The following is a 22,924-nucleotide window of genomic DNA, read 5'->3' on the forward strand; positions in this document are numbered from 1 at the left end:
GGGCTCCCAGAGCATCTCCGGGGGCTTGGCCCGTTCCCCTGGGAAGGGAGAGACATGGCCTCACACTGAAAGGTGTGAGACATTTGGTTCACACCTAAAAGGTCTAAAGGCACAGAGACAGAGCTGCCAACTGAATGCTTGGAAAGCAAAGCCAAGTGGCTGTGGGGACACCAGTGCTAGAAGACGTCTGAGCTTCCGGGGCCAGCTGTGAACCCTGCAGGCAGGGCTGGCGTGCAGTTAACCCAAAAGGGATCCCACCCAAGAGAGGATGCCTGGGAGAAGAAGAAGACCCACCAGAGGGATGGGCCTCGGGAAATCCAGGGTGAAGGTACATGCTAAGCCATTAGGGAAAGAGGTTTGTGCCGAAGAAATTGGGTCTGGAGGTGCCCAGCTGGAGATACTCACAAAAGCTGGGAAAGCAAGGTTTGCCTGCATCTGCCACAGCTACAGGGCACCAATGCCAGGCGTCACCAGAGAACACACACAATAGTGTCATTCCCGGGTCTGCTCCACATCGTGGGCCTCATCCTTGAGAAGCCAAGCATGGGAACCAGGAGATGAGGGAAGAGAGACCGAAGAAAGAAGCGGGCCAGATCCCTTTTCTGCTTTGCGACTTCCTAGCCTGAAGCAGGCCAGCCTTGGGACAGGAAGGAATTCAAGTGGGATGAGAGCTTGGGTTGCTGGTTGGTTCCTAGCAAGGACATTCTGAAGCCAAAATGAGACTGCATCTGTGACTCAGAGAGTAGGGAAGGCGCGCCCGAGTTCCTTCTGGGGGCCAGGAAGCTGACTGGGTCTAATGGGCAGGGGTCTGTCTGCACCCTTGGGAACTCAGTGTGCTCAATAAAGTGGGAAATGCTTAGTGTCTTCATTTGGAGATCCCACAGAAATTTCAGTACCAGGATCCCCAGGCCCGACTTCTTCAATATCCAAATCTTGTCTCCTCTTTTGCCCATATGGCAGTGAACAGACCAGTATCCCAAGCTGGAAGCTACATACCAGCTCCAGCATCTCCACCTTCAAGTTGGCAGAGCTGAAGGGAGCAATCTTGCAACCATGGCAAGACCTTCATTTTACTAAAAAATCAGCCCACACTCATTCTTGTATCAAATCACCTGTTTCAGTTTAGAACCAGGTGCCCTTCCTATACACCTGTCTCACGTACACACTTCCCCTGCCCCCTCGCAGGGTCACCAATCACTCCAGGACCACTGCTTTTCTTGGGATCCCCAATCATATCATGTTTCATGACTCTGTGGCCTCATACATCTTGTTGGCTCTCTCCCCTTCTTCAATTATATCTTATCCTTCACTGCTCAGCCTGAGCATCATGGTTTGATGAACCTTTTCCTGATGCTGCATTGTGATTTCTGGGCTCTGCCTTGGCCCCCCCCCCTGCCCATTATAACCTGCAGTTTACTTCGTTGTAGCTCGTATCACACCTTGCCAGGAGCGAGGATTGACTTCTCTTTCCTCACACCTCATGCTCCTGTATGTCTTCTTTGACATTGCATTTCCTCACCCAGCAAGATGCTTGACGCCAATTACACCTTCGCTAGTTGTGGAGTAGGTGAATGAAGGAAAGATGGATGAAGGGTTTTGTTAACGCAGTGTATTATCATTACTGGGATGATGATGACGTATAGCCATAACTTATGTCAGCAGTCCTTGTAGTTTGCAGTGTTTTCGTATGCATTATCCTATTTTTTCTTCAGCTGTATAAAAGAAGAAACCCAACATAAGAGAGATCAAAGAACTTACACAGTATAAAGAAGCAATTTTTTCCTCTAAAACAATCACAGTTTTACAGAAAAGTTGGATTATTGTGCAAAAAGCTTTTTTTTTTTTTTTTCCAGAGCCACTTGAGCATAAAGAGCTAACCCATCATTCCATCAACCCTGAATACTGTTGTGTTCCAACAAGGAAAATGCAAAGGGCAGCATCGAACTCAGGAAATTAATACTGCCTTAAAACCCTCAGGCATGTCATATTGGTTCTGCCAACTGTGCCCACAATTTCTTTTGTATCGAAGGATCAGAAGCAAGCACTGCACTTGTCACATCTTCTCAGTCTTCTCTAGCCTGGAAAAGTCCTCCATCTTCCCTTGAAGTCATGATCTTGATGCTTTTGAAGATCACATAACAGTTATTTAGTGGGACAGTCCTCCATGTGAATTTGATACTTAGTCATAATTTGATTCAGGGTCTGGGTCTTTGGCTGGAGAATTGTAGAAGTGACACTGTGTTCTTCACATGCTATCCTTTAAGTGGCACAAGATGTTGATCTGTCTACACTCATGACGTTCCCTTTGATTGTGAATTAAGGTGGTGTCTTCCAGGTTTTCCACTGCTGGGCTACTCTTTTCTCCCTTATAATCAGCACACAATTTGTGAGCCTATACTTTGGAAATATGGAAATAGTCTGTTCTTTATCATACTTTCAAATTATTAACTCAGTTTTGGCTATATGTCCCCAGGGTCATATAAGGTTAAGAGCCCTCTTTTTTATCCAATGGACTGCAATCTATTAACTCTCATTATGTATTTTGATGCTTCACTTGTCCTTGAGCTGACCGATGTTGTCCCTTCAAACTGGCTTCTGTGTCTTTTAGACATTCCCACCATACTTGGAGCACTTCTTCTTCTTCTGGCAAAACAAGATTTTGTGGGTTCATTAGGTAATGTTTTTGGCCTTGAAGCCAACAACTTCTCCAAAGAGCCTTGACTCTTTATAGTGGAAAATTGGCACTGGGTCTGCTCATTTTCATGGGGGTGACACGGTTCTCAGTTTCCTTCGGTGGACAGAGCTAGGGGAACACACACATGTGCACATTTACATTTATTTATATATCTAGAAACAGGTATTGAAAATGGTGAGTTCACACCAACACATCCAACACAATCAACATTGAGAATTTTATTCTAGTCACCCTCTTTTCTATTTTTGTAACTCCTCTTCTAACAATATAAAAACCTAGTTCTAATCATCGTTAACATATTTACTTTTTGGGTCACTCTCCCTATGTATTACCAATTTCCTGTCTCCCTTGCTACTCGCTTCCCTCCTCAACCTGCTTGGGCTTCAACCTCCAGGCCTGACCACCCCTCGGGGAGACAACTTCTTCCCACTGCTGGGACCCTGACATTCCATGGCAGGCAGCTCCCTCCCTGAGGAGTCCCACCACTACACTCAAGTGGGAGCCCCTCTCTGGACCACCACGGCTGTCCATCCTCCACTGTCCAAGCAAGAAACAACTTTGCTTTCAGCCCACACCGTGGCACTAGGCTTGAGCTGTTTAACACATGTTTTAGTAGCAAATAAATAAGATAATCAGGGCATTCAATTCTAATTTTCTTGCCCCCCAAACAACTCCTTGGTATTTCTATACTTAGAGAGGCTAAAGGGCCTCATTTGGCTTAATCTAGTGAAGCATGAAATAGCCATATGCCTTAACAGGTTTAATGGCTAATTTCAGGAACAACAAAATACTACTTGGATTTTCCTTAAAGAGGTGTTCAAATTGTAGAGGCTCACTGAAAGTATTAGTTACTTATTTCCATTTTTTCTTGATGAGTAATGCTTCAACAAATATTCTTGTAAGAAAAATCTGATGATCTCCCTAGGATAAATTCCTGGAATTGAAATAAATTATTGGTTCAAAGAATGAATATTTTTGAAGATATATATGTATATATTCATTCTTTGAGATATATATAATATATATCTATATAGAGAGAGATATAATTGCCCTAAAATATACCAGTTTTACTATAAAATATGTACAAAAGCAAAGCAAGTAAAGAACCAGCTCATAAAACAGAGACAATTATATACCTCTTTATATATAACACAAATTACTCAGAACAGCTAGAAGAACTGTTCCTCACATAGAGTGGATACCCAGTAAATTTATTGAACAAATAGTGTTTTCACAGATGCCACATGATCTAAGAGTGTATGTGTAGGTACATACATACATATACATATACACATGACATTTCACCTATACTACATATGAAATATATGTGAATATACACAAAATATGTATTTGGATATACATATGAAACATACATATTATGCTTTACAGACTCTCAATATTTGGCCATACACCTTTGGATGAAACATATAGGCAAGTTCTAGACATTCTTCTGACTTTATTGACTACAGGAACTTGAACAAGTTATGGATATTGTCTGAGAAGACCCCAGAGACACCAAGCAACAGAAGTATCATAAAAGCCAACAAAGGAGCCACAGGGAGTCTGAACTTCTACGAGGGAAAACAAAAGGGCATTTAATGAGATGAGATGCATATCAATTCTAACGATGCAGTGTTGGATTGGTTGCAATGATGGATTGGTTGCAATGTGTTTTCCAACTCTAGATGAAGTCTTGAGAGACAGAGGTGAAAAGAGGTTTGATTACTGGGGCACCTGGGTGGCTCAGTCGGTTGAGCGTCCGACTCTTGATTTTGGCTGAGGTCATGATCTCAAGGTTGTGAGATCGAGCTCCTTATGGGGCTCCACACTCAGCGGGGAATTTGCTTGAGATTCTTTCCCTCTGTCCCTCCCCTTGCTCATGCACTCTTTAAATAAATAAATAAATAATCTTTTAATTAAAAAAAAAAGAAGTTTGAATATGATGAAATAACCCTTAAAAGCTAGAGATGCTCAACAATGGAACTGGTTGCTGTCTGAACCCCAAACACCCCAAACCTTGAGCTTGGCAGAGCTAACGCCAAAGCGTCAAAGGAAATGCCGCACAATGGTCACCTCCAAGAAGGAGGAAATTGAATGTGCCTCAGCCAGGAGTTAGGACCCTGCTTCTTAAAATGTTATTACATGAGGTTCAAAGAATCATTTTGTTAATTTTATAAATGACAAAATACAAACTTTATGTATATAAGAACATAAAACAGGCATCTTCAACCAACATAACTGCCTCATGGGATGGAAAATTTGGTCCAGATGTAGACTGATCACCCACTCAGTGTGCCAATGAACCAACCAAAGGGCCTAATACCGAAATGGGTGTTTATGATTTTGCCATTCCCTTCTCCACCACAGCATTATGTAACTTCTCAAAACAAGGAAATGTCCACGTCGGATTTATCGGTAAAACACTTGTTTCTATTTTGTTTTAATTTAAAGTGGGACAGATGCGTGAAATTTAAGAATATAATAGGAGGAAGAGAGTGAATAACAGTGCCAACAGATAAACTAGCAAGAATTTAGAGAAGCTAAAAGTGGGGAAAAAATAAAACCTAATAAGCATTTATCTCCACCAGGCTGTTTGGGATTGGAAATGGGCTATCACTCAACTTGAACTTCTGCCATTGGTAGGGAAGACTGGAATCTTCTGAGATAGAATTATGTTGGCTCGGGTCTAAATTGCCACTGAATAAATTGTGAGTGACTTCGGTTCTCATCTCTATCCTAAAGCTTCAATGGACTGCATGATTTGTCGGCGATGCGCGCTGGTTCTACTTGACTTTCAAGTATATCACACGTTTCTTTCCATGGCTCGGAATGCTAGCTCCTCGATAGTTTTGCCAAGTTTCTGCATCTTTTTTTCTACCTGGGACATTTTATTTTGTAAACATCGCAGTATTTTTGCAGATGTCATTAGTTATTCATGTCTGCCTCTTTGATATTTGAATCGTAAATGGAAGTAGAAGCTGTAGCTGTAGAAAAAGGTATCTTTCAGCATTGACCAGCTCCTGGCTGAAATTCCTATTATAACCGAATGAGATTAAGCCCACACTGAATTTGTATTTAGATAACCTTGTCGCTTTCCATTACCGACTTGTAAACAGTTATGAGTAAGTGAAAGCCCCCATTGTCCTTCCGGGATTATGCCAATGTCAGGGAAATAAACACAGTGTCCACAAGGTATTACCCACGTGCCTTCAGCAGTTAACAGATTCTATTGAAACAAGACTGACAAACTATTCTTAGATTCTCTGTGGGATCAAAAATTATCAAGGAGACTTCTTTGTTGTCATAGAGGTAGAGTCCACTTCTCCAATTAATTTGGACTTTGTGGATTTAAAATTTCCATTTCCCAAGTGAAACTCTGCTCCCCTCCCCCTTCCCCCGGCACAGCACAGGTGATTGGGCTCAATAGGGCCGTCTCTGGGAGACAGGGCGGTTGTATAACAGACGTGTCGGCTGAAAGAGAGAGGCGAAAGCTTATAGTGCATTCCCAGACCTGACTCCTGAACAGCAATTTCAACAACCCATCACGGCACTGCTCAAGATGCTCTGCGGGTAGTCTTTGAAAAATCCCCTTTTCTGCAGCACACACAATGGATATCCTAATCACTACAATGATCTCTGGATATTGACAATGACCCGATCATATCCAAAAACTATTTTAAAATAAGGCAGTAGCTTTTTGTGTGTTTGTTGTTTGTTACCTTTTTTTCCTTAACATGCTAGATCAGGGGTCAGCATACTTTAGCTTAAAACCAAATCCTGATTTCTTTCCTATGACCCCCAAGCTATGAGTGGCTTATATATTTGTAAATGGCTGGAAAATATCAAAAGGACTATTTCATGACACACATTATTTCTATAAAATTCAAATTTCACTGTCCATAACTCAAGTTTTATTGGCACACAACCACGCTCCTTGGCTTGTATCGCCTGTGGGCGGCTTTCAGGCTGCAAATGCCAAGGGCTCTGGCCGGTAACTGAGTCAGTCCAGATACAGAACAAACTCTCTGAGATTGTCCCCACCAGAGCTTTGCCAATAGGCATGTCTGATCATCATTGTTTGTGTCTTCATGATGAGTCAAGCTACAGGCTCCTGCCAGCTGGGTGGCTAATTAATTACAGGGGTCTCTTTGTGTTCTGACAACTCAGAAAATGTCACCAGGTGCTGCCACCCACGTGACCCACATGTCCCTCCCTCAGAGGGAACTATACCAACGGTGGAGGAAGTTATTAGTGTTTGTGGTTATCAAAAACTATCTCTAAGCCTTTTTTCTTATAACCGAATCACTATTTTTTTTGTCATTGGATGGATAGTATATAAGGTCAAAATCCATATTGGTATCTTTGCTTTAGAAAGTACTTACTTCTCACTCACCAATCTTTCCTCAGAGGTGCAGATACGATACGTCGGAAGCACGGATCTCGCTGTGGTGTACAATTTGCACGGGTGCTGTGCATCCTCGTGCTGTATTCATCCCATCGATGCATTGTTAGTTTGGGGTTCATTCTCCAATTCACCTAAAATCACAGACTAATGGTTTAAGTTTAGACAGAGATAAGCATCTGTCTGGGCTATGACACACTATAATATTGTGAGTTATAATAAGAAATATATATTTAGTCATCATCCCCCCGTTTCTGGCACAGAGCTCCTAAAACTCTTGGAATTTCCTAGGCCAAGAAGCAATCAAGTGTCTTTTGTTACATTAATGAGGTGACTTTTGGAAAGCACCTAAGGATGGGGGCTGGTTGCCAGGGGAACCAACCATGAATAGAGAACTTCCAGTCTTACCTCCTGATTTCTGGGAAAGAAAGAGGGACTGGAGGTTGAACCCATCACCGAGAGCCAATGATTTAATCAACTATGCCTCTGTAATGAAGCTTCCATAAAGAATTGTGTTTGAAGAGCTGCCAGGCTGGTGAACACCTGGAGATCTGGGGAGAATTTTGCACTCCGAGAAGACATTGGAAGCTTTGCGCCCTTTCCCCATACCTGGCCCTAAGCATCTCTTCCATCTGGCTGTTCCTGAGCTATATCCTTTCATAATAAACTGACGATCTAGTAAGTAAAATGTTTGAGTTCTGTGAGCCACTCTAGCAAATGCACTGAACCCAAGGAAGGGGTCATTGGAACCTGCAAGCTATAGCCAGTCTGTCAGAGCATGGGTGACAGCCTGGGCTTGTGATGGGCATTTGAGGTGGATGGCAATCTTGTTGGACTGAGCCCTTAACTTGCAGAATGTGATCCTATTTCTAGGCAGACAGTGTCAAGACTGAGTTGAATTGTAGGACACTGAGCTGATGCCACTGAGAATGCTTCCCCTCCCCGCCCCCAACACACACACACACATTGGAATTTGGCAATCAGAACCACCTTTAATATGCCCTAATCCCTGAGAAAGTGTCTCTGGGGTCTCCCCACTTGAGGTGTGGCTACCAAGAGTATAACATAAAACAATTCATGGGAAAAAACTCAAAATAGGGCATTCCAAGTCCAAATGGAAATTCTGTTATCAATTTCTTATCACTGTCGCTCTTCCTATTTTGATGGATTCCATGTCTATTTATAATTTTCTAAACTTCAGGTAAGAGACAAAATAATAAAGAATCATCCCAGAGATAACAACACCCCCCCCAACACACACACACACACCCATCTTACCAACCTACTGCAAGAACGAGCTGGGTAGCATCAGCATAGCCTCTGCTCGATTTTTCGTGGTAGAGAGCTCAAGACCTTGCAAGGAAATACACTCCCGTTTTGTTATCTTTAATTATTAGATATCCTCCCCACTTCTTGCACCCGTGTGAGTGTCCTCTTCCGTACCCTGAAATAACACTATCAAGCATAATCCATTTTCCCCAGGCTGCCAAACCAGGTGATGCACTACTGCACAAAAGCATGAGACAAAGTAGTGTTCAAGGTAAAAACAAATCTCTTCAAGCTACTTCATCATATGCAGTACATTGTATGTAAGTAAGAAAATAGATTGAAGAACTGAAATTAGCTCACAATTACTTAGCATGGGAGAGCCAAACACTGACAAATTCAACTGAATTATGATGCACTGATTTCAGGAGAAGTTACTATCAAAAGATTAACACTACACCGAATTTATTATACGTCTTTATTTTTGGCTGGGAAAATGAGGACAAACAGCGATTGTTTTGTTATTTCTGAACTGATCCCAATTTGGAAAGCGTTATAAGCACCACCAAAGAAAGGAAACTGATATTTAAAATGGAACAAGAAAAGTTAGAATTCTCACGGGAAACAACAAGGTAATGTTTAGCCTGGGTAATTCGCATTAATAGACCCAGGGACCAGCAATCCGGACCCCAGTCGATCAGCAGGGGATATACTTAGAAAGTCATGAGCAACAGTGCTGAAAAAGACATGTTTATGCAAAACAGTTTGCAATTGGAGGTAAGCAAATCCAGCGTGACTTCAGCTACAACCAAGAAATCAGCATGTCCTGAGGTGTATATAATCCTTCCGTCTGCCATACCAATGAAGCTGGAGGAATGTCATAGAATGAACTCTCTGACATTCAGTGTACCTCAATGGCATAAAGATGTGATAAAATCTGAGGGCTATAAGAACATGAATATCAAAGGAAGAGAACAATTGGCTTAGAAATATTTTAAAAGAACGGCGTCTACATGAATAGTCTAGCCTATTATTTATGTGTGGTGGAAAAAAATAATGAAGATATTTTTCAGGGGATGCTTTTCCAAGAGCACAGTAGTATGTGAATCACTTAATTGCATGCAAATGATAGATTCAGACTCAGAGCACAAGTCATTTGCATTCCTATCTCTAGATGTGAGACTTCCACTTGAAAATAGTAGAGAGATCGAAACAGGAAGGAGGAACATGGGTTGATTCGGGATACAGGAAGAATCAGTGTTTCAAACACAGAAATGGTACATACTGAGAATGCGTGTGTTTCAAGATAAATGGTTTAAATGTCCTGCCTTATTTCAAATATATAGCAGCTCGTTCCTGTTTTCTCTAATACCACTAGGCGCACTGCGCAAGACAGATGGCCTAAATGCCCTGCTATGCCAATATTCGAAATTCCCTGCCCAACTGTAACAATAATGTCCTTTCAAATTTTAATAACACCTGTCACCCAGGGGACCCATGACCCTCTTGAGTTTCATTACATGCAACATTTCCATTAGGTTGGCTGTCTGCTTTGTTATTCTCAGCCAGGGAAGAAGCACATTGAATTGGCTGGTATGATGATTCAAATTAGTTAATTTAAAAAAAAAATGTGTATTATAATTGGACCCACAATTCCCTACACATTGGTTCATCATGTATCTAATTACTATATTAATTTTTACTGAACTGTACCTTGACGATTAATGCATTTAAAGGTGAACTCTAAATGTGCTTTCCCTTCAAACATCAGCAAAATAATGTCTTCTGACATATTCACATTAGATATGAAACGTCTCTTGTCAGGTCTTTGTGAATTTATGGAGGACCATGTATGGACTTTGAACTTACTCTTTCACTATTTCACAGAAACATGGTCCTTTCTCTCCATGGAAAGTAATCTCCTTGGCCTTGAAAGCCAAAGGAAATGGGGCAGCCTAGATGACTCACGCTGGGACATTTAACGGGAGGGTGGGTCCATGGGTTCGCTGAACACAAATGTTGGTACGGAAGGACTCAGAGGACACTCTCGTGGCCATGTCCTCCTGCCTTCTCTCAGCCATGCTCTTCCTGTCGCTGTCACCACCTGCTGCCTACCTCCTCCAAAACCCCCAGGGCTCACCCCTTCTTATGTGCAGGATGGCCCGTAACTTCATAAGGAGAATATTACTAATGGTTAGTATTTGTTTGGAGCAGAACAAACAGCTATCTATATTCCACTGGTGGGGCTAATTTTAAGTCCTCACACAGCCTTAGACGTTAACGTATGTGTCTGATTTATCTAGAAAGTATATTACCAACCATCAAATCAATTATTTCATTGAAAGTGGAAAAAGTGACCTTGAGTCTTTGATTGATGGGTTTTACACATGCACCTTGGTGAGCTGAGTCTTGGTTGGGCAGCGGTGTTGGCAGTCTGGGCCAGAATTTTTTCCTTAACAGTTTTACACTAACAGAGCAACAATACAGTCAAAACAATCAAAAGGGCAGCTAACTTATGTACGCCATTACCCGCGTCGGGCGTAGTGATGAGCACTGTTCCCATAGCGATTTAGGGAATCCTATAGAAGTGGGTCCTATCACATCCCCATTTTAGAGGTAAGTAGACAGAGGCCAGAGAACTTGAGGGTCTTCCCCAAGGCAGGTAGGCGCTAGGTGGGGCCAGTGGTTCTCTTACCACCTTGCTGCGCCAACCATGGAAAGAACAGTAACACAGGTGCCTGGAATGCCTGCAGAGTTTGCAGGGCCAGGGCAAAATGAAATTAGGGCCCCTTGTTCAAATCTGTGAACAATTCCACAACAGTGAGAGCAGAGCTGTCCTCCTAAGCGTGTGGCCCCTGGGCAGCTGTATAGGTCTCGCCCTCATGAGCCAGCTCTGCATGTAAGCCTCAGCTTCCTCCGCTAGCAATGGAAGTGCTGACTGGCGGAAGGCACCTTTCCATTCAGTGATGCCAAGATGTCTGCACTTCCTCACCCAGTCTCCATTTCTGTCATTAGGAGAAGAGAAAGGCGTCTGTGTTTCCTAAATCAATGAGTTTCCTTGACTAGTCCATACATTCAGGTAAAATCTGGCTTCCTGGTTATATTATATCCTGTCTCCATACGCAACCCCACAGTTGACTTGCTTGGTCCTTTCCCTGCGTCCACATGCACACGGGCACACACACGTTTTGCTCATCTATATTGCCACTGTCCAAAAGAACCTGATGCTTCTCTCCTTCCCTGAGGAGGAAGAGCTGTGCACCTTTCTAGGGATGATGAGACTCATGAGTCACCTATGGTAGATCATCTACAGGAGCTAACAAATCATTGATTGCAGAACTTCCCATGCTTTACCTTTTTCAGAAAGGCTAGTGGCAGAGAACTGAGAGTTTTATGTTCATATTTATTGCTTAATCTTTGCCAATCAAGAAACTTCAGATTTATTCTTTCCTCATTTTGTATATTTTAAGACATGTCATCTATAATTTTTCTCATAAGAAACATTTAGTTTATTTATATTGGATGGCAGTGTTTGTGCCTGACATCCAATTCAGATCTCACATCCAAGAGCTTACAAGTGACAATCGCTCCATATTCTTCACTTTCCACTTCATTTCACAGAATCATGAATTCTCCATCTGTCCCCTGAACTAACATCTCAGGATGCCTCCTACCAGCATAACCCAAACATTTATTATCCAGCTTAATTGCCCCTTAGCATAATAAACATCACTTGCATTACAAGGACTGTGATTTTATGCTTACATTTTTTTAGATATCATAATTTGTGTGCTAAATAGGCCTTAAAAATGCTTCTTTATATCTTATTTTGTTAAAGTAAAAAAGTATCGAATATTTTACCAAACTTTTCTTCATCTGCTAATGGACTGGTAAGAGTGAGCTCTTCCCTATGCACACTTTTAAATCTATTCCTCATATTCATTCTATGCCACAAATTTTACTTCCCAGAATTACAAAAGCAGTTAATTTTGGCTGATATACTTCAAGATAATGCATATGCTTAACTTAGAATTAGTTCCACAAAAGAAGGTACTTGAACAGCAAACAAAACTCCCAAATGATTTGAACCTTGAGTTATTTTCATAATGAAAAGAAACAGGGGAAAACTCATTTCACTTTGATAATATAAAGAACAAATCTTCATGTAATATTGACAAAAGCTAATATTTTTCAAAGCAACAGCACACCCTTATTATTGGTTCAAACAGCCAACTTCCAAGATGGCCTCCTATTGGTCCCCAGAATGCCCTCCTCTCTCTGTCTATCTCTCCCTCGCACTCTCACACACACTCTCTTACACACTCTCTCACACACTCTCTCACACTCACACATGCACTCTCTCACACTCATTCTTTCTCACACTCTCTCACACACACTCTTTTTCTTCCACACACTCTCTCACACACACATTCTCTCACACACTCTCTTACACACACTCTCACACTCTTTCTCACAGTCTCTCTTGCACTCTTTCACACATACACTCTCACACTCACTTTCTTCCTCACACTCACACACACTCTCACACACACTCTCATACTCTCTCACACACTCACATATTTTCTCTCACACTTACTCTCTCACACACTCTCACATTCACATATGCCCTTTCTCACATTCTCTCTTGCACACTTTCACACATATACTCACACACTTTCTTTCACACACTCTCTTACACACACTCTCTCACACACACACATTCTCTCTCACACACACATTCTCTCTCACACACACTATCTCACAAACACACGTGCCTTTCATTTAGTATGTGTTAATTATGATTCTCTTTAATAGGATGAATTTTTAAAACACAAGGATTCTTCATTCAGCTAGCTCAGCACTCAATATAGTTGATTCACATAATTAAATTCTGGTGGATGAAAAAATGCATTATGACCGAACAATAAACATGTTCTATATAGTGCTTTACAGTTGACAGTAAATTTTGTAAACGTTATCTCATTCACCCTCATGACAACTCATTCAGCTGGGACACTGTTATGGGCTAAATTGTGTTCCCCTCCAAAATTCATAGGTTGAAGCCTAAACCCCGGTACCTCAGAATGTGACTGCATTTGAGGGCAGGGTCTTGAAAGAGGTCATTAAGGTAAAATGAGGTCATGTGGGTGGGCCCAGTGCAGTCTGACTGGTCTCCTTGGAAGAGGAAGATGAGGATCCCCGCACACAGAGGGAATACCGTGTGAGCACCCGGGGAGAAGATGGCGGTCTGCAAGTCAAGGAGAGAGGCCTCAAAGGGACACCCTGATGTCAGACTTCTATCCTACAGTAGTGTGAGAAAATAAATGTCTGTTGTTTAGGCAGTCCCGTCTGGGGCACTCTGCTCCAGAAGGCCTCACAAACCAACACAGGCATTCCACCGAGGTGAGGTAATGAGGCCCGTGCCTCCTTACTGAGCGGGCCTAGGACCTGAATCTAAAACTTCTGACTCTGTACAGGCCACGGCCATGTAAGCACTTTGATGTCTAGAAACAGAAGTTTATTGAGTATGTTTTGCCTTTATTTTATGGTCTTGACTCTATGTTACTAGGTTCACTTTGTAAGTCTTTTCAAATAGAGTTTATCAAGTCAGTTAGGACCAAGCATAAAACCTTACTAACTGCTTTGTTCATGATGAAATGAAGGAAGTTTTAAAATAAGCAGATTCTGTGGTGCTTCCATTATTTTGAGGACAGTAGAGGTGGAAATAAAATCCACTGTATTTCTGTTTGATTTTTTTCGGAAAAAAATATGGGTAACATGAAGAACCTAACATCTTCCACTCTGCTCCTCATTTCTAGTCATCACTCCAATGCAGATTTATAGAAAGCAATCTATTTGAAACATTAAGAAGGTGGCAAGGTTATCAGAGATTAAGTGGCATGATGTCTGGTATTTGTTTTCAATGTGGGGAGGGAGATGAAATGAGATTGGGAAAACGTTAATAACAGTTCAAATTGGATGATAAGAACATGGAATTCATTTTACTATTGTGAATTATTTTAAGTAAGTTTGACATTTTTTTCTAATGGAAAAATAAAGGGAAAACTCTCCAACACTTGACCGTGGACTGCTGACTTTAACATTTGGCAAGTGTAATTACTCATTTCCTGATGGACACAAATACAGAGAAGGGATTCAGATCTTACTCTACTGCTGAGGCAAGACGGGAAACTTGGGGCTTTTATGGGGAGCTCAGTAGGGCTCACCTACTACCATGTCTGTTTCATAAGCTTTTCTGTCAACAACACACTCTTTTTCTTGGAAGGACCTAGAGTCCTTCTCGGAGAATAAAACTCTTAGCTACAACTTGGACTCAGACTGCGAGGTATGATGAGTTGACTAGAAGCAAGACAGGCCGACGGGAAAACAAATCACGTGGCAAAAGGATTTAAGAACTAGGGTGGCTGAACTGGCCAGAGAATGGGGCTCTGGGCAGAGGGCACAGGGAAGCTAGGCATCAGCATCGGGTCAAGGGCAATCGTCAGGTCAAGGGCACTCAATTTTAACCTTACCCTTGGGTGTAGTCATTGCTGCAGGTGGGACACGGTGGAGGGAAAACCATTCCACCGTGGTTGTAGGGTCAGGTGGCATGGGAATTGATGTGAAATCCATCTACAGATGACAACATCTGAGACTGGAGATCAAAGGAACAAGTTCAGCTTCTAAAATGGAGAGGAGGCTGGAGGCACAGCGAGGACAGTGCCCTGACTTAACGCTGTGTGGTCCCTCTGCCATGGCTTACCGGTCTGGTCCCTCTCCCGTCTGAGCCTGCCCCCTTGTCTTTGCGACCTGAGGCTCTTCCTGCTTATGGCCACATTTCTGCCCTGTACATACTCCGATTCTTGCCGTCCATCCCCTTTCCTATCATGTTGCCTTGGGTAATCACCTTTTTTGGTGCTTCTTGCTTCAGCAGAAGGTTTACTAATACCATTAAAACTGATAGAAGCATCTCTTATATGGAGGGCAAGACTAGTGAAATCAGGATAAAAGAGAAGTAGAACTGAGGTCAGTTGGTCAGAGACCGCAACTACATAGACTGCCAAGATAAAAGGGGAGGTACGGAGAGGCACAGATAGAGAGTGATGGAGACCAGACCTAGAGGTTTAAGCAGAGAGCATAGGGTTTGCCAGCCAGGAGCTCACTGTTAAGTAGGAAAGTGGTCTTGGATTTGAGGCAGGGACCACCTCTGACTCATTTTGGAGTTCCCATGGGGTCTCAGGTTACATCCCCTCTGTTTAAGAGGCCAAGACCGGGACGGGCAACCCCTTTACTCTTGAACTGTGATTGAAGGAGAGTGATGCCATTATTTTTCCAGCCCGGGAGCAGACAGTTCTCTTCCTATTGCCAGCTTGCAAACAACGTCTGGTCTCGCCTTCATTCATGAATTCGTTTACCTATGAAAAATATATTACACAGTGAGTGTGTGCCAGGCACGGAGGTTCCGATAGTGAACTGAATGCACTCTGTGTCTTTGAAGAGTATCCCGTGGGGCAAAATGCACAAGAAAATACACAATTTCTATGCAAAATAATTTATGAAGAAAGGACTGCATGCATGCTGGTCTCAAGATAAACTGATTAGAAGAAATCTGTGCACCAAAGTTGTTCTCAGTTAAATTAGTGATCCATGCCATCACGGTGCCAAGTTAACAAATGATCCTGAAATGTTGTGAGTGCAATAATTAGCACACATGGACCTCCCGAGTCTGCACTTTGGAGATTCAGGCTGGTCCCGGCTGAATGTTTCTTCTGGCCTAGCTTGCCTTGCTCATGTCGGGAGCAGATCAAGGATGGTCTTGGCTGGGTTGACTCCTTTCTGCTCCACGTGTCTCTTGTCTTCCGGTGGGCAGTGGGCTAGCCTGGGCACAGGTTCATTGTGGTGGTGGTGGATGTCAGAGAGACCCAACACCCTGATGGCTAAATGCCACCAGCCACAGCAAGTCACGTGGCCAAGTGGGAGATGAGAGTGAGGAGACGTTGCGGGGGGCGGGGGTCCAGCTGAAGAATCCAGCTAACACACTGCCATGGGGTACAGCAAACTGGCTGCCATCTTGGTTCTGTCACCAGCATCCAGAGTGAAGAAAGGTAGCCAACTGTGTTATCAATGAATAGGGTATTTAAGAATATCCCGGTACTTGGGACGCCTGGGTGGCTCAGTCATTATGCGTCTGCCTTCGGCTCAGGTCATGATCCCAGGGTCCTGGAATCGAGCCCCGCGTTGGACTCCCTGCTCGGCGGGAAGCCTGCTTCTCCCTCTCCCACTCCCCCTGCTTGTGTTCCCTCTCTCGCTGTGTCTCTCTGTCAAATAGATAAACAAAATCTTTAAAAAAAGAAAAAAAAGAATATCCCGATAAGGAGATACAAACCTGGGGAGCTGGGTGTTCACATTTCACTTAAGACAGCCTAAGATGTGTCATTTAAGCCGCAGTATCTCCCTGGGAGGTTCTAAGAATCTGGTTTTTATTTTTGTTTTTGTTTTAGAGAGACAGCATGCATGCACGTGCATGCAGGGTGAGGGGGTGGGCCCTCGGAAGAAGGAGAGGGGGAATCTTAAGCAGGCTCCAAGCCTGATCCGTGGCTCTATCTCTTGACCCTGAGGTTATGACCTGAGCTGAAATCCCAGCAGATGCTTAACCCACCGAACCACACAGCCGCCCCGATAATCTGTTGTTTTGTGCTGGCTTCTGGATTCCCCTTTGCCCACACCGGGCTCAGCTGCACATTGGATCAGGGGGAGCAAAGGGTTCCACTTTGGGGGGGGTGCAGGGCAGTGGGTAGAAAGGGCCACACCACAGCTTTCAAGACTTCCATCTCGGACTCTTCTTGCAGTGTCTCCAGATCATGCGGGGGCAGCGCTAAGAAACAGACCCCTGCCAGCCTAGGAGAGTTAGACAAAGCAACCGCATTTCTCCGTGACGCAGAAAAGACACTGCCTTGACAGCCCCAAACGAATGGGTGTCCCAGAACGCAGGGGGGCCTTTATTGTCTGTGGATCTCATGATAAGCTCCAGGGAGACGGAATGAGAGGGCCTTGCTAAGGTTTCTTCAGAGTACCAGGCGGGTCCTTGGCTACTTACGGAGAGGCTAATCTGATGCATCATCTGTAAAGAGAGAGCAAAGATAACCGCCTAATCGCCCCTAGAATCAAAACCAGGTCGGTGAAAGGAACACACATTTCCAAGAGAGTTACAGCTACTCAGTAGGTGTAATTACACGTCTAAGCACCCTGACATGGTTTGGATCCTTGAAATAATTTGGTTTATTTCAGACTTAATTATCCATTATAGATTTTATGTGTGTGTGTGTGTGTGTGTGTGTGTATAAAACTTAAAATATCTTACATAGTATATATTTATATCTTATACATGCATTTCATATATATGTACGTATTCACATGTATATTTACATACACGCAGACCTATTTCTTATATATCTATGAAAATTCAATCGAATTAACTAAGATTCTCAAAAAATATCTTTTAATATTTGGATAAAATAAGATGAATTACTTAAAGGGAAACATACTTCTCTCTCTCTCTCTCTCCCCTCCTCCACTGCCCGGCTTTTTAACAGAAAAATCCCATCGTCATTTTGTCACTACTCTGAGTATATAGCATAGTGCTTGGCCTTGTGCTGTTTATCATCTGTGCACACTTTGGCAAGTTACTCCTCTCTGTAATTTACAAAAGGGCAATATTAATTATACTTACACACAAGGTTGTTGTGGGAATTAAGAATGTGTAAAAAGCTCAGCACAGTTCCTGAAACATTGCACTGGACTGCACTGGTGTAATCAAGACTCTGCCACTAACTTGGTGCTTCTGATGTTGAAATCCCCAACATTTAATTTAAAGAACATTCACTAAGTGCCTACGCTGTGCAGAATTCTATCAGACTCTGTATGGATACAAAAAGGAAAATGATATGTGGAAGTTGCCTTACATATAGAAAAACAATATGTCATAATGAAATGATACAAAAAAAAAAAAACCCAAAAAACAAAGCCAAGGGCACCAGAAAGAGTTGTGAGCAGTGATGGGCATCCAAGTGGAGGTTGAACTTCAGGGTTCCTTGCAGGGAAAAGAGGGATTTTGAGTAGCGACAAGGCAGAGAACACTCCAGGCAGAGAAATAACCTGAGGAACTTATGGAAGTTGGAAAAATTGAGTGGCATTTTGTTTCAGTACCCTTGCTAAAGGTCAGAGAAATGAGCTCCATGACATTATAATTCGTACCACATGATTCACAGGTCATATGTGAATTCGCGTATATAATTCACATATAATTATGCTTAAACATTTATGATTATTTGCAGAGTCGACACACACTTTAATGTGTACATATCATCTTCAATAATATCAAATCCTCAACATAATAAATGAATGTGAACACTGCTCATTTATTAATTCAATGGACATTATGTCACACTACTGGGTGCCAGGCACCACAGGAGGGGCTCGGAACACAAGGAAAGATGCACATTTGCGCTTGGGAAGTGTGCAGTGGCAGATGGAGGGAGAGAGACATGTCCGCAGGCCATTACCAGGTTGCCCGAGGAGGGCAAGGTAGCTCAGGCGACAGGCGGGTAAGGAGGACAGAGGGGTTTCTGGAAGAGGTGACACACGGGCCCCAGCAGGCAGGGTACAGCGGAATCAGAGAGACAGGGGGGAGGGGGCATTCACAGCAGAGACTGGAGTGTGCGCAAGGCTGGAGGCGGGAGAATGAAAATCGGAGGTTTTCCCGCGCTGTTGGGGACTGCTCCCATGTAGAATGAGAAAGGGAGATGGCGGGATGTAAGGCTGACAGGATAAGCAAGGAGCACATCATTTAGGGCCTTATATGCTATGCTAGGGAGTCAGACTTGCATCCTATAGGAACAGGAAATGAAGACAGGGTTTCCGATAAGACAGAATAGCATTTGCATTGAGAAAGGCCACTTTGGCGGCAGCGTGGAACCTGATTGGCAGGGGCTTCGGACCACAGGCAATGATGGCTGGACCTGGAAGCCTGCTCTGAGGATGAAGGGCAGGAACTGAATCTCGCTGTCCGGGGAGACATCACGGATGTGTCTCAGGTGTTTAACTCGCTGTTTGCATTCGTCAGGGGAATGAACCAAAGTGTCTGTAACAGACACATCTAACACCACAGGGGCTCAATACAACATGGTTTTACTGAGCATTTATTTAGCACTCAGTGCACAGCTGGAGGCAAGCAGGGTGACTCTCTGCCAAGCAGTGTCTTTTGTCCTGCAGCACGCCCTGGCGGAATTCTTCCTTTGGGCCCCATGAGAAGTATGTGAGAGAATGGGGGCAACCTGAGGACTAGGCTTGTAAGGAGCCCACAAAACTGCTATCCAGGGTCTTCTGCCCAAACTTGGTCACACCATCCCCCCAGGTGCAGGGAGGCCTGGAGAACGTGGTCTTTCTTTGTATCAGGTTGGAAAAGAAACCAGTGTAGCCCAGCATTGTCTGTGCCAACGTATCCTTTTCTGAGATAGGAAACCCTGGAGGAAGAACACATCATTTGGGGAATAAAGCAGAGTTCAGTTGTGAACGTACTGACTTAGAGGGACCTATGGAGCATGCTGGGTCTCTAGATGGAGACATGGAAAATCAACTCTAAGCGTCTGAGCTCAGAAGGTGATTCCACATTGACGTTAGCCATCCAGGAGCCAGCAGCTTATGCGTGGTAGAGAAAGCAGGTGTATGCGTGGGAGCACAGCGGGAGAGCGCCCAGGGGGAGGACCTGGGGGGAAAATTCACTCCTAAGGGAAGCGTAGAAAAATAGGAGCCCACAGAAGAGAATGAGAAAGAGTCCCCTGAGACTGTATTGTCCCAGAACGTGGGTTAAATGACTAAAGGAGCAGCAGGATGTACCGTTCTTTAGTCTTGCAGAGAAGTCAAGAAGTTAAAACAGAAAAGTCCATTCGCGACAGCGAGAGTGTCCATCAACATCCATCGAGAGAACAGTGTCAGTTGCCTGTTGGGGGATGTTGCTAGATGTCAATCAATGGGAGGCTGGAAGGTAGAGAGGGATAGGGCCAGAGAGAGTAGATGTATCTTCCCAGGGTACCTGCTGTGTAGCTGGGGAAGGAGGAGGGTTAAAAGGAACATTCTGCCATTTTTCCTGCATTATTTTAAAGAAGGGAGAGACCTTAGTAATTTTAAATATTGATGAGAAAAAGGGGTTTGTAGAAAGAACGCAGGGGAAAAGCAAGGTGCAGTGGGATAGCTGATGGACTGAGGGCTTTGAAGGGCCCATGGAGAACAGATCCTGAAGGTGGAAGGACCAGTTTGGAGAAGAGCAAGGCTCTCTGCTCCTTTGCACAGGGAGGTGCTAGCTGGAGGCCACGGCAGGTACACAGGCGTGCGTTCCTGGGGGTGGGGGTGTGGCCAAACTTGCTGGGGTCCCATACTTTGGCATGGACTGGTTATCGGCTTTTCAAAGGGTCAGTACCCATTCTGTTGGGTTTTGCACAAGGGAGTGCAGGATTTAGCGAGGAACAACGAGGAGTCTAGCACCGCTCTGATCAACGACTTTCCCTGCTGCCCAAATAGACCTGTGTGCACAGCCGGAAAGATCCACTGTTGGTGGAACGACCCAAGCAAGCCAGTGGTGAGATGTTCGTGGTAAGCGCCTTGTTTATCAGGCATGTCTGACATTTTTTTAAAAAAGATTTTATTTGTAAGTAATCTCGATACCTAACGTGGGGCTCAAACTCACAACCCCATGCATGTTTGACATTGTTAAGGTGAAGATTGGGTCAAAGGTTATAAATATGTTATAATGCATATACTTTTTTTTTTAATGCATATACTTTTAAAACTCGGTAGTTTTTTTTTTTTTTTCAGTTCTCTAAATGTTTTGCTCACTTTTGTACCCATGGTAACAATGCCAGCAAAAGCGGGGATGTGGGTTCCTGTGTCTCCATAATGTCAATCAGGGATGTGATTTCATTTTAAACTTTTGTTGATTGCAAAGTGTCATCGTTACTTTTATTTTTATTTTTCGTACTATTAGTAAAGGTAAACATCTTTCCATATATTGTTCAGCATTTTTATTTCTTTTTCTATGTATTATGTGGACATATCCTACTTGTGAATAGGGTTGTTTGTAAATTTTTTTGTCAATGCTTAAGTGTTCTTTTAATTTAAAAAAAAATTGCTGGGCGCCTGGGTGGCTCAGTTGGTTGAGCGACTGCCTTCGGCTCAGGTCATGGTCCTGGAGTCCCGGGATCGAGTCCCACATCGGGCTCCCTGCTCAGCAGGGAGTCTGCTTCTCCCTCTGACCCTCTTCCCTCTCGTGCTCTCTATCTCTCATTCTCTCTCTCTCAAATAAATAAATAAAATCTAAAAAAAAAAAAATTGCTATTTCCTCTCCTATGAGTGGCATATATTGTTTAGGTATACTTTTAAAAAATTCTCCCCAACATGTACTGCCTATTTCTTGCTAAGTTTAACCTCCCTTCTGGGGTGGGGGGCATTATGTTAAATTTGATATTTTCATTTCAATTAAAGATAAAAGCAGTAAACTGTTTTCATGTGGGGTATTAATGGGATCAACCACTTTCTGACCTGTACTTAATAGTTTTTATTGTACTTATTGTATTTGTAGTTAATAGCTGGGTTTTTTTTTTCCATTTAATTCCATTGTATTTAGGTGTAGAGTTATAACACCTGTAAATGATCGCTTTGCCACCTCCTTACTAGTTTCACATTTTTTTCCACTCTCGTGCCTGTCTGGATTGACTAGTAACTCCTGAAGAGCTGAGAGCAGGTGACAGTGCCAACAGGGGCCTTCCTGCCTTACCCCGACCTGCACAGGGCTGCCCTGAGCTCTTCCTGAAGCAGGAGGCAGGATTTGACTTCACTGGGTGTGTTCTCACCCAGGAAGGAATGCTTAACTGTCCTGATTTTATAAAAATGTTTTTCTTTAATCAGGCATCGTGTAGGAATTTTTATGTCATTTTTGCATCAACAGAAATGACAAGACACTGTTTTCGTTGTGATGTATATTGATATCTTACCTAGGACTTCACTACGATTGCATTCCTGAATAAATCTCTTTGTGTGGAGTCGTTCTTCTTTTCACGTATGTTGGAGTCTATTTACTCTGAGGGGTATTCACACTTCGCGGTCCTTTCTTCTCGACGCCACTGAAGCATCTTCTGACTCACTCATTCCTCCTGATGCCAGCAACCTCTCCGGGGGAACTCATAACGGTCTCTCCCTGTGTTTTTCCCTGGCCTCCCAAAGCTACACTGAGACACCCTTACTGGTGCTCGAAAATCTGAAATCTTATGGGAAAGGGCGTCCTGAGAACTGGGCTCCCAGATTATCCTGGAACAATGGAGATGAGACTAGAATGTGGGGGTGGTTCGGCTGGAGTAGATAAGAGACTTCATCACAGTTATTGTCAAAGAATCGACTTTCAGTTCTCCTCAGTTTTACTTCTTTTTTAATTTTAAGTTCCCAACTCATTGCTTTTTCAAAAAATATATTATTAGTTCTTATCTTCTCCTCTGCTTTGTTTTGGCATGCTT

Source organism: Eumetopias jubatus, unplaced genomic scaffold (genome assembly GCF_037043125.1).
Source record: "Eumetopias jubatus isolate StellerSeaLion01/CBP00866 unplaced genomic scaffold, mEumJub1_p1.0 scaffold_3, whole genome shotgun sequence".
Lineage (NCBI taxonomy): Eukaryota > Metazoa > Chordata > Mammalia > Carnivora > Otariidae > Eumetopias > Eumetopias jubatus.